Source organism: Mustela lutreola, chromosome 8 (genome assembly GCF_030435805.1).
Source record: "Mustela lutreola isolate mMusLut2 chromosome 8, mMusLut2.pri, whole genome shotgun sequence".
NCBI lineage: Eukaryota > Metazoa > Chordata > Mammalia > Carnivora > Mustelidae > Mustela > Mustela lutreola.
Genome location: NC_081297.1, coordinates 99955209 through 99972870, shown reverse-complemented (window position 1 = coordinate 99972870; position 17662 = coordinate 99955209). Strand labels below are relative to the sequence as shown.

At 39.3% G+C, this 17662-nt stretch overlaps 1 protein-coding gene and 1 pseudogene across 1 annotated transcript in view; one reads left to right on the top strand and one right to left on the bottom strand.

Moving 5' to 3' along the window:
* Window positions 1-17662, top strand: part of WIF1 (WNT inhibitory factor 1) — a 69151-nt gene that overhangs the window by 9511 nt on the left and 41978 nt on the right. The gene's annotated exons all lie outside the window — the stretch shown is intronic.
* On the bottom strand, window positions 10963-11436 carry LOC131839107 (prefoldin subunit 4-like; annotated as a pseudogene).

Below are 17662 nucleotides of genomic sequence, written 5' to 3'. Positions count from 1 at the left end.
GAAGTAACTCCAGAGCTGAGTCTGACTATTGAGTTAGCCAAGAAAAAATATGGAAGAGTGGATGGGTTTTTAGGAAAAGGAAACAGGTTAAGGCAAGTATAGAGACCAGAAAGTCATTATCTGGGAGCCAATACTTTGGTGTGACTGGTGTGTATGTGCAAGTAGGAAGTAAAGAGGTGGGCAGGGACTAAGTCCTAGAGGACTTTGTTCAGCATGGTAATGCATCTGGGATTTACTCTACAGACAATGTGGAGTCAGTTCATGAAAAAGTATTAAGCAGAGGACAGTAGCATCAGATTATGTATTTAGATCGTTGTGTCATGGGATAGAAAATAACTTTGAGGGTGCTTGACTGCAAGGAGAGAAATCAAAGATAATAGGATACAAGATCAGGGATGAAGGAAAAGGAAAATAGATTGGGGCAATATTTAGGAGATAAAAATCCAAAAATCTTGGTGCTAGGAATAAAGAGCATCACGTTTCCTCCACTATCTGCTTCATTAACTTGGCAGTAGCCCTGTTAGCCTTTACCCCCTACCCCCAAACTCATCCTTCCTGCCCCAGGGCCTTTGCACATGAAGTTGTCTCAGCCTAGAATTCACTGCTGCTAGATATCTGTGTGGCTTGCTCACTCATTTCCCCCATGTGCAATCAAATTTCACCTCCTCTAACATACTTTCCCCTGCCTCTCCTCTGTAAAACAAACACCACCACCCTCATTACTCTTGAGTCTACTTCTCTACTGTATATTTTTATGGTCCTTAGAATAATGATTGAACCTAATTATATTTGATTATAATTGTTCAACCCTCCCATTCAATGTAAGCTCATGAGAACAAAGACTTCATCTTATTCACCATGTAAGTACTCCAGGTCCTACAACAGTTCCTGACACGTGATAAGCAGTTGAAAACTATTAGTTGAATAAATTAATATATAAGGTAGATCCCATTATTATTCCCATTCAATAGATAAAACAACTGAGACAGAGAGGAGCAAGAGAAACATAGGTAGTAAGTGGCAGAGCTGGAATTCAAACCTGGACAGCTGGGATTCAGAGCCCTTGCTCTGATAAGTGCTAAACAGAGGTATGAACAGAATGGGAACACAGAAGGAGGCAACAGCTAACTTTGGCTGAGGAAGGAGGCGAAGACTTTGCCAGAGAAGATACAACAATTGAACTGGGACTTGAAGCTGTGTAATCAGCTGAGACAGAGGAGTCAGGTGTAGGGAGGAGGGCTATTCCAGACAGAGGCAAAGGAGCTGTGAAAGCGCATTCTAGGAGAGGCTAATGGTGCCCTAGACAGGCGCTGAATGTATGCAACCGAAAATATTGGGGGCTGGGGCTGGGGACACCATGTGTGTGTTTGTGAGGAGAAGAGGCTGGATGTTTGGGAAGAGCCAGAGGGAGAAATAGTAGAACCGATGGAAAGGTCAGTTAACCCAGTTATTTTATCTATAAGAGAAGCAGTTTGGATTACCTCTAAGTGCCTTCCAAATTCTAAAATATTATGATTCTATCTCTTAAGTAAAATATCTTCAATCCTTTAACATTAATGGTAATACCTTCATTCAAATTGTGGTAACTGTCTCTGTTTTTTTTTTTTTTTCTTTTAGACAGATTTAGAAAGATTCTTCCTCCAAATTTGTCTTATTTATTGTCAAATTTAAAGAGGTTCATCTCAGAATACTCTTTTATTTATTCAACATTGATGATAATTGTCAATACTTGTGTAACACATACTCTTGGCCCATCACTTTGCCAGTAGTCTCCCATCAGATGTTCACAGAAGGCATGAGTGAAGCACTAGTATGATCCCCAGTTTATAAAATGAGGAAACCAGGGCACAAGGAAGTCAAATTTTTTGCCCAAGACCATGCAGTATATATGGCTTTATACTTCAGAGACCTCTCTGTGACAAACTTCTAGAATGTCTTCTCACTCAGAAAACAACAATTTAAAGAACATTTATCAAAGCTTACTTTGTGTTAGGTTCTGAGAATACAAATTCTAATTGATCTAACCGCTTTCTAGGAATCTGCCAGCTGGTGGTAAAGACTGGCATAGAAGGCAATAATTGGGTTGAGTTCTCAGGGCCTACATGTATGGTTGGATGGGATTTTTTGTTGTTGCATAAGGTAACCCGACCAAAGTGGCAAGTTCAACCTGCCCGAGCTGAAATCCAGCTCACTTCACTTGTGAAGTCTGATAGTGTGCCACAGAGCTACCTCTGTCCAGAGGGGACATTTCTACCTAATTTGCACAGAACCTTCATGTGGGCTAGGTGACCCTCATGAAATGCCCTAAGAGAAGTACTGTGGAAGCATAAAGCCAGAGGGTTTTGCCATTGATCAGGTAAATTTACAATTACTTACATTCCAAAGAAGATATCACAGAAGAGGTAACATCTAACCTGGGTCATGAAAAGTGTTCAGTAGGCAGAGAGTGACCTCGGCAGGTGGGGCTGGACGAGGCGTCCTATGTATACTGAATGACCTAGAGGAAAGTACACAAGATTACAAATCAGTGTGTATTTGGAGAAGGATTATCAGTCCCCAAAGCTTGGGAAGATTATGATTTCTGTATGCCATAGTTGACTTGTCTTACAGAAAATAGGGAGCATAATAACGTAGATGGTAATGTCATGTCTGCATGAAAGCAGACTTTGGTGGAAAGATAATTTTGGTAGCAGAGGAATGGCAGATGCTGGGGTTCCTGGCTGAGGACTAGGACCCAATTAGGAAGTTATTTAAGACATTCCTAGGTGACAAGAGTGTGAAAGAAAGTGAGCAGTGAGGAGAGGGGGGTAAGGAGCAGATTCCAGAGCTATCTGTCAGTATAACTGAAACGAGGGTGTTTTGGAAATGAGGGACTAGAGGATGACTCCTGGGATAGATGGACAGATGCTTGGATAGTTATGTCTTAACTGAGAAAGTAATTACAGGAGCAAGAGCAGAACTGTTTGAGGTACAAAAGCAGTGCAGTCCACTTGGAAATTCTTGAACACGAATTTTCTGCTGAACATCCAGATGGCAGAGTCTGGGATGAATTTGAAAACTTGAGTCTAGAACGAAGATATGAGATGTAGAATAGAAAGACTGATTTTGGGGGCGCCTGGGTGGCTCAGTGGGTTAAGCCGCTGCCTTCGGCTCGGGTCATGATCTCAGGGTCCTGGGATCGAGTCCCACATCGGGCTCTCTGCTCAGCAGGGAGCCTGCTTCCTTCTCTCTCTCTCTCTCTGCCTGCCTCTCAGTGTACTTGTAATTTCTCTCTGTCAAATAAATAAATAAAATCTTTAAAAAAAAAAAAAAGAAAGAAAGACTGATTTTGGAGATCTGGGGGACTTCTTCTGGACCTCCATTCCTTCCTTCCTTATTTTGACCTGAACTCAGTAAATAGCTGAGGACTTAGCTAATGCCAAAGCTCATGCTGAGTGCTAAAACATATATATATATATATATATATGTAAATAGTATATGAAGTATATGAAGATTACCGTCAAGGAGATCAAGCTTGGCCTCAGCCTAGTGTCACAACAGAGATGAACAAAACAACAACAGTGCAATATTAAGTGTGTTATAATTATAGAATGAAAAAGGTGCATAACTCTGATGGGAGAGGTATGAATTAACCCACATAGGGTTCCTGGTGTTCTTTTTTTTTTTTTTTTTTTTTTTTTTTTTAAAGATTTTATTTATTTATTTGACAGACAGAGATCACAAGTAGGCAGAGAGGCAGGCAGAGAGAAAGGAGGAAGCAAGCTCCCTGCTGAGCAGAGAGCCCGATGTGGGCCTCGATCCCAGGACCCTGAGATCATGACCTGAGCCGAAGGCAGCGGCTTAACCCACTGAGCCACCCAGGCGCCCCGGTTCCTGGTGTTCTTCAGGGTATAGCCTGAAACCTATAAAACTAATATATGCACACTTGCTATATATGCTTACCTTCATGGCTTTCATGTACTTGAGATAGTTTGACCTCATGTATTCTGCCTCCTTCTTGCCACTATTATTACTATTGTTTTGGAAATGAACAGGACAAATGTCACTATACCACTAGGTGACAGAGAACATCATCCCTCCAGAATTAAGCATCTAGAACTACTCTTGAGGAAATGGTCAATGTGGGCTGAAGATAGTCCTGAATAAACCCATGCCATAGGGTTTGTTTGTATGTCTTGTTTACAAGGGCTGTTCAGTATTAGTCATGGGTGTATTCCCCAGGGGGGTGATTCACATCTGAAGTCAAGTCCACATAGATTATCTCCTACTTAAGGCAATACCCAGATGGATCCCCAATAAACTTGTAAAATTACTCTGATATCTACCTTTTGAGGACTCAGTGAAACTGTTTGATTCCTGTCACTTGTAACTTCAACCAATATTCCTGTTTCCAGTTGGAACTTGATTAAGACTTTGAAATTGTATTTATATTGCTGTCACTTACAGCAGTAGCCAGCAGGTGGCAATGTAAAAGTTATTTCTTTCTTTTTTTTTTTTTTAATTTTTTATTTTTTATAATCATATATTTTTTATATACATATATTTTTATCCCCAAGATCAAAAGCTTTTGCACAGCAAAGGAAACAGTTAACAAAATCAAAAGACAACTGACAGAATGGGAGAAGATATTTGCAAACGACATATCAGATAAAGGACTAGTGTCCAGAATCTATAAAGAACTTAAAAGTTATTTCTATGTGGAATTTTACCCCTCAACAGTTCTTAAGCCTGTGGGGGTGCTGTCTGTCTAACAGAGACCAATTTGTGGGATACTATGATCTGACACAACTCATTTCAATGGACCATTTATATATTGAGTTAGTTAGGAAAAAAACCTGTTTCAAATTCCATGTCACTGAAAGCATTAAGACAGCATAGATTTGAGAACTCATCCTAAATAACTTCAAATGTGAATGATTTCATTTTACATATATATTCTATTTCCTCCTTTTAAACAATTGCTCGATTTCAGGCTGGAGTCAAGCTTTGAATATCTCTCCATATTCATACAGTGTTTTCTTTGCCTTCGCTGGCTGTATCTTTAGGTGTCAGCAGAATAACAGTGTTAGAAGAGATCCCAGAGCTCCTCTACCCCATCAAGCCCAACTTTTTCTGAAGCATCCCTGAATCATGGTCTCTCAACCCCTAGTTGAACATGCTTGGTGGCATGGAACTTAATAGGGCAGATGTTCCTGAATACTTTTAATTGTTTTTATCAATGAAAGTTTTCTTCATAATGGTTTACAACCTACCTTCCCACTGTAACTTGAATATCCTGAAACTCTAAGTCTATGAGCTCCCATTTGGGGAGTCCTGCCTTGCATTTATACCCTGAAGTTTGTTGACTTGTCCTCTCCATTGGGAATGTAGGGTCTCTGGTTGATTTACCCCTGCTTCTTCCCTAGTGAAGATCAGCTATTTCAATGAGTTCTTAGAAGGAATCTGCACATTCCCTCCTAGAGGGAGATATCTTGACCCCTGCTGCTACAGTGTGGCTCAGGTGAGACCCACCTGTCAGTTCTAGATTCAGCCTTTCCATGTTCCCTGGGCTATAAAGATTCAAGGGGCCACAGAGGACTGTAATCTCCATAGGCCTCACATTCTCAGAGTAACTTGATGTCCTGTGCCAAAATAGAGAAACTACCCCCTTCCTCAATTTGACATTAAACATTGCCACCTGGCACTGAAAAGAGCATGATTTAAGGCCCTTGACCTCCACTAGACACCAACATTAATTTCCTGCAACCCATGTGCCCACACACCCCAATTTCTCAGCTCCCCCCCGCCATGAGCCACTTTGCATTTCTTCAACCTTGATTCCTAAATATGTAGCAAAAGTATGAAAGTATCACAGACGGCATTTCCTGGTACTCTGCTCTTTATATTCTGATGAGAAGAGAGTTCATTGCTAGAATAAGAGATTACTTCTAGAATTGTGAAATCATCTTTTAGTGTATAAAACTGTGTGGTAAACTAGAGAAGAAGAAAAGGGAAGAGGGGAAGAGAAAAAGGGAAATAACTAACACTTAATATGGTATTCTATGTGCCAGCCATTGTGCTAATGATCACTTTTCCTCACTATCTAGTTTAACTCAACAACCTACGAGATAAGCGCTACAAATATTCCCACTTTACAGAAATGGCAACTGGGTCACAAAAAGGTAATGTAACTTGCCTACGGTCACACAACTAGTGGGTAGTGGGGCCAGGATTTAAACTCAGGTAATCTGACTCCAGAATCCATGAGGAAACTGCAACCTGAGCTCTTTAAAACAAATATTTTTTCCTGAATCAGATCTTTATTCTTTAGAGAGTCTATGGCACACACACCATGTGCTGTGGAACATGAGCTAGATAAGATGCTGACCGGTAAGAGCTGACACTCTTAAAAGAGGCTGAAATAGCATGGTTTTTGTAAATATTAAGTGCACTCACTTGACAGTGTCATGTGTACTAGGTTAAAATGGTTAAATATCATGTGATTTAACCTAATAACAAGAACTGTCATTGATGAGCTATTTACCATGAGCCAGCTCCTATTCTAAGTAATTTATATGGATTACCTAATTTCATTCTTGGACCAAGTCTTTGACTTGAAGATACTATTTTTATCTCCATCGAAACACATGAGAAGGGGCGCCTGGGTGGCTCAGTCAGTTAAGTGTCTGCCTTTGGCTCAGGTCATGGTCCCACGGTCCTGGGATCGAGCCCCGTATCGGTATCAGTGGGAAGCCTGCTTCTCCCTCTCCCATTGCCCCTGCTTGTGTTCCCTCTCTCACTGTCTCTTTCTCTCTCTCTCTCTCTCTCTGGCAAATAAATAAATAAATAAAATCTTTAAAAAATAAAACATATGAGAAGGCTGAGGTGCTGAGAAATTAGGTAACTTTTCCAGGATCATACCTTAGTCATCTGTAGAGCCTGGGTGTGAACCGTGGCTGTTGGATGCCAAAGTAGGGATATGGAAATATATATTGTTTCACTTCTGTGTCACACAAGAGTAGGCTGATCTGTTGATACAAATTAATTTTTTTCAAAGATTTTATTTTTATTAATTTATTTGACACAGAGAGAGAGAGAGAGATCACAGGTAGGCAGAGAGGCAGGTAGAGAGAGAGGAGGAAGCAGGCTCCCTGCTGAGCAGAAAGCCCGATGTGGGGCTCAATCCCAGGACCCTGAGATCATGGCCCGAGCCGAAGGCAGAGGCTTTAACCCACTGAGCTACCCAGGCACCCCCCAAATCAATTTTTAATGAAGCAGCTTCTTTTAGAGTGTTCTACCTTACCAGGCAGATACCAGATTAACCAAGTCAAGATCTCGCTTAGAAGCTAAATGGAATGAATACAAAGTCCATTTGACTCCAGACTGGCTGATTGTCTCTGGTTCCCAATGTTTGGTCATTAAATGTATCTGATTTCTTGGGTATCAGCAGGCTTGAATTTGGAGAGTTATCATTGCCTGTCCTATGTTGTCTAGGGTTTAAGGGAACATTTACTCAGTGAGGGAGACTATGTAAATTGGTACAGCTCTCTTGAATTAAGGTAAGAGATTTCTATCATTCTGCTAATAACAGTGACACCTTTCTGTATTGCACTTAAAGTCTGAAACATGCTTTCATTTGTCTCATTGAGTTCATCAGTCCTTATAACTGAGAAGTTATGCATTACTGACTGGGTAGATAATTAAATATGAGGAATAACTGTGATAATTTGCAATGAATGGCCTTTAGCCCAAAGTAAAATAACTCAAACCTGATATTTAATAGCTGTGCATTCTTCTATAATGCATGAAAAGATTTGCATTTGTGATTTTATAGAAATGCTTTTACCTTTTGATAAAAATAAATAAAGGCCCATTTGATAAATACTATTTTAATTATATGGAATCATTCTCAGTGGAGAATATGAGTGGATTACCATTCCATGCCATGGTAAGTGTAGAAATAATAACCCTTTGTCTGTTTTCATACTTGGTATTTCAGATATTTATTGCCATCAATTCCTTGAGAAACTCTGCATAGCCAAGACTTTACTAGACTGGTATTTACATGATTGTAGAAAGTATCCCCCTTAATATAAAACCCTTCAAGTTAAGGGAGGTGATTGAAACTGCCCTTTTGAGAGGGGCATGGGGCCAGCACTAGGGTGAGTGAGACAAGCAACACACTCCGGGTGCCTGTGTGAACCTAGGAGTGAGCGCCTCCATAAATTTACACTCTGTGTACCTTGATCACCACTCCCTAGTCCAGGCCCTGACTGCACCAGAGAACAGGATATAAGATGGTTAATGTTACGTGTCCACTTGACTGGGCCACCAGATGTCCAGACATTTGGTCAGACATTATTCTGGATACATCTGTGAGGGTGTTGTTTGGATGAGATTAACATTTGAATTGGTAAAGTGAAGGTATGTGGTACATCCCAGTGTGGATGGGCCTCCTCTGATCAGGTGAAGGCCTGAAGGGAACAAAAAGGCTGACCTTCCCATGAGCAAGAGTGAACTCCTTCTGCCTGACTGCCTGCAAGCTAAACGCTGGCTCTCCTGGGGTCTTGAGCCTGCCTGCTTTCAGACTGGAACTTATCCCACTACTTCTTCTCGGTCTTTAACTTGCCAGCTGCAGATCTCAGTCTTCCCAACATAATCACATGAACCAATTCCTTATTATGTATCTATCTACCTCCTTTATCTCTCTCTCTGTTTATCTGTCCATTTATTATTAGTCTGTCTCTCTACATCTATCTTATTGATTCTTTCTGGAGATCTTTAATACACTGATTTCTCTGTCTTAGCTGCCTAACAGGAGGAGAAGTGACTATCAAAGAGAAGTGAACAGCAACACGGGCCAAATCTTGACTAACTTAAATGCTTGGGGCCTTGGTTTCTTCAAGTGCTAAAAGGAAATCATTAATTTTCTTCTTCCACTGGCAGCAAAACGCAGTGGCATAATATGTACAAAGTACTTGACACATAGTCGACACTAAAAAAGTGGGGTCTTTTCTTCCTTTTGTATTAATGAGCTGTTAGTGCTAAGAGGGAGCCATGAAGCCAAAGAAAGGTAATCAGCCGGATCCCAGGCTAGGGAGTGTGCTGGCCAGGTGCCCAAATTCCACCATTAAGTGATGGGAGTCCCAGCCTCTGAACTCAGAGCATCACACTGAGCTGGCCTCAGGAGACCCGGCTCCTTGCTCGGCTGCCACACCATCATGTGGGACCTCAGAAAAGTGGTTCATTTTCTTTCTCATCTGTAAAATAAAGGGTTCCTTTCAGTTCTAAAATGTCTGTGATTTATTAGTCATTATAATTCCAGTCTTGTTCTTGGTTCTGTGTTTGAATTCAAATCACAGAAGGAAAATAACTTGGACAGTACCATTCATTGTAACAAAAAATAAAACCAACTTTGAGCAGGATTAACTTTTCAGAATACTTTTGGCCTGAATAATGCCAGTCAAATCTACCAAAATCTATTTTAGGCAACTTTTATCAGGTTTCCTATTAGCTTGATTTCAATTTGACTAATAAACTGATTTTAGAAGTTTAGCTCTGAGGCAGGTAGACCAGACAGCTGTATTAATATAACTGATACATATTACTCATATTTACCTTTTAAGATCTTTTTACTAATGATTATTACTTTTTACTAATGATTATTACTAATGATTAATACTAGGTAGTATTTACCTTTTAAGACCTTCTTCAAATAGTAGTTCCTTTCTAGATATTCATAATGTTTATTCTTTGCTTGGCTCTTTACAAAGAACTGAGGAACCCAGTCGGAGATTTTGTCTTGCTCTTACAAATTGAGGGTAACTGCGAACTGTCTTTGTAGTAATTATAACTTGCAAAACCCATTACTCAGTTACATAAACTGGACTTCATTAGAGTTTGCAGTACTTAATTTCCTGGGTATAACTATTTCTTTTTATGAATCCTCATAGAGTTTTATTTTAAGTTCATTACTTTTTTCCATCATAAACTAGTACACCCTCTAAAAGTCTTTGGAAAATACAGAAACAGAGAAGGAAGATTGGGAGAGGGGAAGTCATGTACAGTTAACTCACATAAGAAAACGCTAACATTTTGGTGTTTTTCCATCTAGTGTTTTTCCATTCAAGCAATGATTTTTGTGCCCTTTTTTGTTTTTTGTTTGCTTAAGGATAGTGGACCAGTTTCCCATGTTATTCCATATTCTATAGACATGATTTTTTTTTAATCGGCTACACAATATTCTGTGGATTATTTAAACATTCTCCTACTTAGATTGTCTCTAGGTAATTTTTCACTGTTATAAAAAACACGGTGAAGAGCAACCCGACGCATAAAACTTTTTCCATATTAGGATTACTTCCTTAGGACTGAGTTCCACAAGTGGAATTTCTGAGTCAAAGCACCTGATCATTGTACCACACGTGGCATATCCATGAGTGCTGAATGGTTTGTAATGGTTAGTACATACTTTCAACAGAATTATGCAAGGATATCCTTTTTAGTATTCTTCTCTGGCTTATTTCTAAACCTCTAAATGAAGCTTTCCAAATGGTACTGGTGGCTGTTGATTTGTGCCTGCATTTTTCAAGTTGTGACGAGTTTATCTCAGTAGGAATTTCATACTGTAGGGGGCAGTGAGGGATCAGTAAGTGGCTCTCCTTTTCCAGAGAGAGAGAGAGAGTTGTTAAGGTTAGTCAAAGGTAAAAAACTACAAAGGGTGATTTTTAATTGTGAACACAGAACTCTTCAGGTATATATTAATTTCAAATTATAAGTACAAATACAAAACTAGTGGGTGATTCCCAAAGATTAAAATAAGTCACTCCTTTTTAACATAGCAAGGAAACCCATTTCCTATCAGTTTTAAACGAATATGAATACATATATGAGTTTTTCTGAGTGTTTCATGTACATATATAGATATATATTTATTCAGAAGTGTTTTGAAATAATAGTGATTGGAACATTTATTTCTTTTTTTTTTCATTTTAAACAATATTCAAGTTTATTAAACAAATTAAAAATAAAGTATTAAAAAATGTTTAACTGTCATCAGCTTCAAGGTTTATGTTGCTCCCAAATTTTGCATATAACTGAACTTTCAGATCCGCTAACACTCGCTGAATTGATTCCACTCTGGCTTCTAAGGCGTCGATTTCTTCTTGCAAATTTTTTTTTGCTTCTTCTAACATTTCCTGTGTTTATTCTTGAGAATGGCTAATGAAAACATCACCAATTTGATAAGGTATCATTAAGCAATCATCATCTGCAAGCATGATGTCCTCACAAGCATCTTCCAAATTCTGGAGTTGTTTCTTTTTAACTTCTATTTCCTCCTTCAGCTCTGTGATTCTACTCGTGTTCCGTGCAAATTTGTTTATCTTTTGTTTATCTTCAAAAGTAACGTTGACATCTTCTGCAGCCGCCTTCTTCATGGTGGCTGCCATCTTGGGACTGGACTCGGAACATTTATTTCTGCACACATACTCTTGAAACAAATTTCTTACATATGAAGGAATTTATTCTCCCAACACTCTGCGATATAATTTTCTCAATTTTCAAAGGGACAGAATAGGGAAGGATCAGCAAGTAGATCACCTTTAAAACCTAAAGAGCTGTCGTCATCAGCAGCTAGAAGATAGCACTTTCTAAGAGAATGAATGGCATGTTTACCACATTTATCAAAATAAGGGAACTCTGAGCAAATAAATATGCTTAAGGTGTTCCATAAAAGAGAAAACAAATTAAGTTGCTGGTCCGAGCTCCCAGAGCTGTATATCCAAGTGGAAAAAGGAGCAAGAGTTGATATAGAGGATTCTTTAAAGAAAAGTACTCAGACATCCAAAGAGCTGGTTTCATCTGAACCAGAAGTCTGACATGAGTAAATATTATGCATTTTGAAGTGTCTGTTAACTTGTTCTAAATTTACTCTCCATGGAATAAAGTGGTTCAGGGAAGGAAAAAAGTCCTGGTAGGTAGACAGAAATTATTGTTTATAAACTGCTGGCTTCTGTGCTGCAGAGATCTTCTGTAGCCACTTCAAAGACTGGAGCCCTCGTGTACTTCTTTGAGAAAAATCTCCTGCCGCGAGCCCATGGCACACAAAAGGGAAATGGACAGGTCTGATGGAGGGAAAGCATTCTTACTCTAAGCCGCCTCATGTATTGGTCATCAAAATAGTACCTCTGCATTTTGAAAACATCAGAAATTGATAAAGGCAAAAGTGTACCTTCAAGGATCTCTGAGCAGCATATTTCCAGGTTTGCACGTTTCTGGGAAGATGAGTCATCAGATGCTAGGTCATAAGATCACAGAACTAATATCCCGAGACTTCAACATTAAGAGCTGACTTTTTAAAAGATTTATTTATTTATTTTAGAAAGAGAAGGAGAGATGGGTGAGAGGCTGAGAGGGGGAGAGAGAGAATCTGAAACAGACACGCCTCCCCCCATTTAGTGCAGAGCCCGACATGGAGTTCAATTCTCCACAACTTAGAGATCACGACCCTGAAATCACCACCTAAGCCCAAACCAAAGGTCAGATCCTTAACCCACTGCACCATCCAGGTGCCCCAAGAGCTAACTCTTTATTGAGCCCAGTTCTCTATCAGTTATGTATGCAGAATGAACTCTGTTCATTGCCAGTGCTCAGGAGGCACTCTGGAAGGATTTGTGCTAAACCCTGGAAAAGACTTGCCAAGTGTTGCCTCCACTCAGAATCACAGATTCTTCGAGGGGAAGGGAATCTTAAAGGTTCCTTCAACCTCCATAGTTTTCAGATTAGAAAACCGAGGACCAGAGGTGGTAACGGACTTTCCGAGGACCAGAGTTAGCAACAGAGCTGGCAAAAGAATGTGTATCTTCTGACAGCCAGAGCAGAGCTTTCCACTTTGTTTCAGTCTTCAACTTAATCCCGTGAGAAGGTAACATCACCACATCACAATGCAACAGTCCCACAAAATGTGTAAGGAAAGAATTGCTCATAACTTTTCTCCTGGAATAAAGAATAAGGAAGTCTGTTGATCTGTTTTTAGGTTGGACAGTCCAGTAAACACACACACACACAAGCACATGCACATTGATGTGAAATTTTGAGGCAGAGCTGGATGAGCTGGTCACTGCTCTGAATAGCAGGATGAGGCAATAGGGATAGGACACTGAGTGGTTCTGCCCATGACACATTCCACCAAGCACCAGGGCCCGGGATGTGTAGGTATTTAACAATAGTAGTGCCCCAGAACTCAGACTAATATCACTGTTGGGTTCTTTTTCTCTTTAATTGGAACAGTGTAACAGAGACAGTGGTAGGGAAGTATCATGGAAAGGACAGGCCTTGGAAATATAATTTAACCTCCCTGGCCTTCAGTTTCCCCAAATGATCTCCTAGACTTTCTCCAACTCTAAAGTGTTAATTTCCCCATTAGAGGGACTTTGTGAAAAGACTGACCTGTTCACAAACCTCTCTGAGGTCCCTTATTACAGAAATTCCAACAGTATCAAAAGAAATATATACACAAAATTTTTTATGAGATTTGCAAAGCGTTTATTGTCAGATAATGTATATCTTTTAAAAGAGCATTGTTTTTACATGACTCTGAAAATTTGACCTGACCCTATGCTAACCTGTTTCTAAAAACCTGGGCTTGTAGGTTGGCTTTTGTCTTCCATCTACTGCCTATGGAGGAAGAACAACATGATATTAGCCCAAAGGGTGTTGACCCTTTTGTTCTGTTGTCCTTCTCTTAATTCATTGGCTCTTTCTTGGAGATGAGTTCTTTCCCCTTTTCCAATACTATCATTACAACCCCTCTTCCTCTTCTTTCTTCTTCCATTTAAGAAACATGATTTTTCTCCATGGTACTAGAACTTCTGTTATCTCAATTTCCTCAAAGATCACCCAAAGAAATATGGCAAACTGAAGAAAATTGGAGGAAATTGGGGAACAGCACTAAAGATGAAAAGAAAAAAATGTCAAGATGATACTTGAAAAAAGTCTGATGGAAAGAGTAGTATGGAAATATTTATTTTCTGGGAGGAAGATAATTTAGAAATAAGTGTAAGGAAGGATTTGATTTTCTGGAACAAAGAAATTTTGGAACGATCAAGAAGAGTAGTACAGAGTAGCGTGAACAAATGATAAAGCTCAGCAGGGGAAAAAGTAGAAAAGAAGTAGACAATGTCCCAGCCCAGAGCAGGAGGATTGAGGAGTGAAAGCTGCCAGGGAAACTGCTAGTGAATACAAGAGTCTCTTAAGATCAACAGATAAGCAGAGCAGGAAGAGATCTCAGGCCTTCACAGGAAATATATGGGTCAGATCTCTAACTACCTTCTGTAAGAACTCTACCATCTTTAGCTATCCAGGGCTTCATCATTTTGATGGCCCACACTTTTTCTCCATCCATAATCTCCCTTTCTACAATGAAATCTAGTAGTTTCTTTTTGTTATACTTTTTAGGACTTGAGAACAAGAACCAAAAATTCATTTACATCAAAGTAGGAGTGGTTTTCCAGAATGATATGCAAATAACAACAACAAACAGGAAGAACTATAGACAACAATGAACTTGGAAAAGTAATCAATCTGAATACTTTTTAAATTTTTTTCTTTTTATTGTGTTATGTTAGTCACCATAAAGTATATCATTAGTTTTTTTCTTTTTCTTTTTTTCCCATTTTTAAAATTTTTAAATTTTTTTTATTTTTTATAAACTGTATAATATATTTTTATCCCCCGGGGTACAGGTATATGAATCGCCAGGTTTACATACTTCACAGCACTCACCATAGCACATACCCTCCCCAATGTCCATAACCCCACCCCCCTTCTCTCAACCCCCCCACCCCCCAGCAACCCTCAATTTGTTTTATGAGATTAAGAGTCACTTATGGTTTGTCTCCCTCCCAATCCCATCTTGTTTCATCTATTCTTCTCCTACCCCCTTAACTCCCCATGTTGCATCTCCACTTCCTCATATCAGGGAGATCATACATCATTAGTTTTTGATGTAGTGTTCCATGATTCATTGTTTTCATATCACACCCAGTGCTCCATGCAATCTGTGCCCTCCTTAATACCCATCACCAGGCTCACCCATCCCTCCCCACATCCCCTCCCATCTAAAACCCTCAGTTTGTTTCCTGGAGTCCACAGTTTCTCACGGTTTTTCTCCCACTCTGATTTCTCCACCTTCATTTTTCCCTTTTCCTGATGTCCTCCATGCTATTCCTTATGTTCCATAAATAAGTGACACCATATGATAATTGACTTTCTCTGTTTGACTTATGCATAATCTCCTCCAGTACCATCCTTGTTGAAGCAAAAGTTGGGTATTCATCCTTTCTGATGGCTGAGTAATATTCCATTGTGTATATGGACCATATCTTCTTTATCCATTCATCTGTAGAAGGGCATCTTGTCTCTTTCCACAGTTTGGCTATTGTGGACATTGCTACTGTGAACATTGGGGTGCATATGGCCCTTCTTTTAACTACATCTGTATCTTTGGGGTGAATACCCAGTAGTAAAATTGCTGGCTCATAAGTTAGCTCTATTTTTAATTTCTTTTTAAAGATTTTATTTATTTATTTGACAGAGATCACAGGTAGGCAGAGAGGCAGGCAGAGAGAGTGAGAGGGAAGCAGGCTCCCTGCCGAGTAGAGAGCCCGATGTGGGACTCGATCCCAGGACCCTGAGATCATGCCCTGAACCGAAGGCAGCAGCTTAAACCACTGAGCCACCCAGGTGCCCCTCTATTTTTAATTTTTTGAGGAACCTCCAAACTGTTTTACAAAGTGGCTGCATCAATTTGCATTCCTACCAACAGTGTAAGTGGGTTCCCCTTTCTCCACAACTTCTCCAACATTTGCTGTTTCTTACCTTGTCAATTTTTGCCATTCTAACTGATGTAAGGTGGTATCTCAATGTGCTTTTGATTTGAATTTCCCTAATGGCTAATGAGGATGAACACTTTTTCATGTGTCTGTTAGCCATTTGTATGTCTTTGGAGAAGTGTCTGCTCATGTCTTCTGCCCATTTTTTGACTTATGTTTTTTGGGTGTTGAGTTTGAGAAGTTCTTTATAGATCTTGGAATACTTAATTTTCACAACACTCTTTCATAAGACTTTTTAAATGGTTTCAATAAACTTTTTAAAATTTTTATTTAAATTCAATTAATTAACATATAATGCATTATTATTTCAGAGGTAGAGGTCAGTGATTCTTCAGTTGTATATAACACCCAGTGCTAATTACCTCCATGCCCTCCTTAATGCCCATCAGCCAGTGACCCCATCCCCCAACCAGCCTCCCCTCCAGCAACCCTCAGTTGGTCTCCTATAGTTAAGAGTTTCTTATGGTTCAATAAACTTCTGATGTTTTTCTAAATCCTTCTGATTCATTCATATCATTTAAAATAGATACCAGTATTTTTTTAATTCCCGATTCTTTTTTTTTAAATTGAAGGATAATTAACATACAATGTTATTTTCATTTTGAGTGTATGACAAAGTGATAAGACAATTCTCTACATTACTCAGCGCTCACCACAGTAAGTAGAGTCACCATCTGTCACCACACAACATTATTATAATCTCACTGGCCATATTCCCTCTACTGTGCTTTTCGTTTTCATGACTTACTTATTTTATAACTGGAGGTTTGTGCTTCTTAATCCCCTTCACCTGTTTCACCTGTGGAACCACCCCCATCCTGTCCAGCAGCCACCAGTTTGTTCTATAAATAGATACTAGCAGTACGGCTAATGCCTGACATGAAGGAAGAATTTTACACACAGTAAGTTTCATAATCAAGTTGACCTTTTCCATATGGCAGAAAATTGCTAACTCATCTTCAGTTTGTGGTAAACTATGATTTCCAGATCTGGTTTCCCTAGTCTCAATTGTTCCATTATGCCTCAGTGGTTGACCTTTTGTCCCTGCAAATTTAATTCTGGTTTTAGTGTTGTCATATTTTAATTAAGAATACTTAGATTCTTCTGTCTTCCAGAGTACTAAGGCCCACTTAATTTAAGTAACTCTACAACTTTTGTGAGCACCTTCACATTTTGTTTATAAAAGTCATGAAGGTGAAAAAAAAAAAAAAAGTCATGAAGGTGAATATTGGATAGATTGGTTTCCAAGACGAATTTGAATGAAACACCACCCAATATGTACACCTAATATGTACCAGGCTGATGTAGGTTATGTTTTGGGTGTAACATACACTCTTAAACTCTTAAATCGATTGTTTAGCTATCTCATAGAAGAGTAAAGGCTGGATTTCCCGATTGTGGGAAGCAATCAATAGTGATTTTGACATAGAGGTAGACTCTCTGTTGCTTCCTGTCCTCTCTTTTGAGGAAGAACATAAATTTAGTTGTTGATTTCTTATGACTATGTTGGTATCTAGGTTACTCTTCTAGTTGCGAGAACCATGAAAACAGATACTGATGCTGAAAGGTCAATCATTTCCAGAGCCATCCTTTCCTCTTTCTTGGGGGGGGGGGGGGACCAGAAAAAATGAATACAGGAAACTTATTTCTCAATATATTTTATTTTCCACAAATTCACACAAATTATGATTTAGGTCATATTTGGCCTTGCTGATTTGTGTACATCTGGTTTTCCTATTGATCTATTTCTTTTCCTTTTTGTGTAGCCTGTTGTCTTTTGTCACAACTGG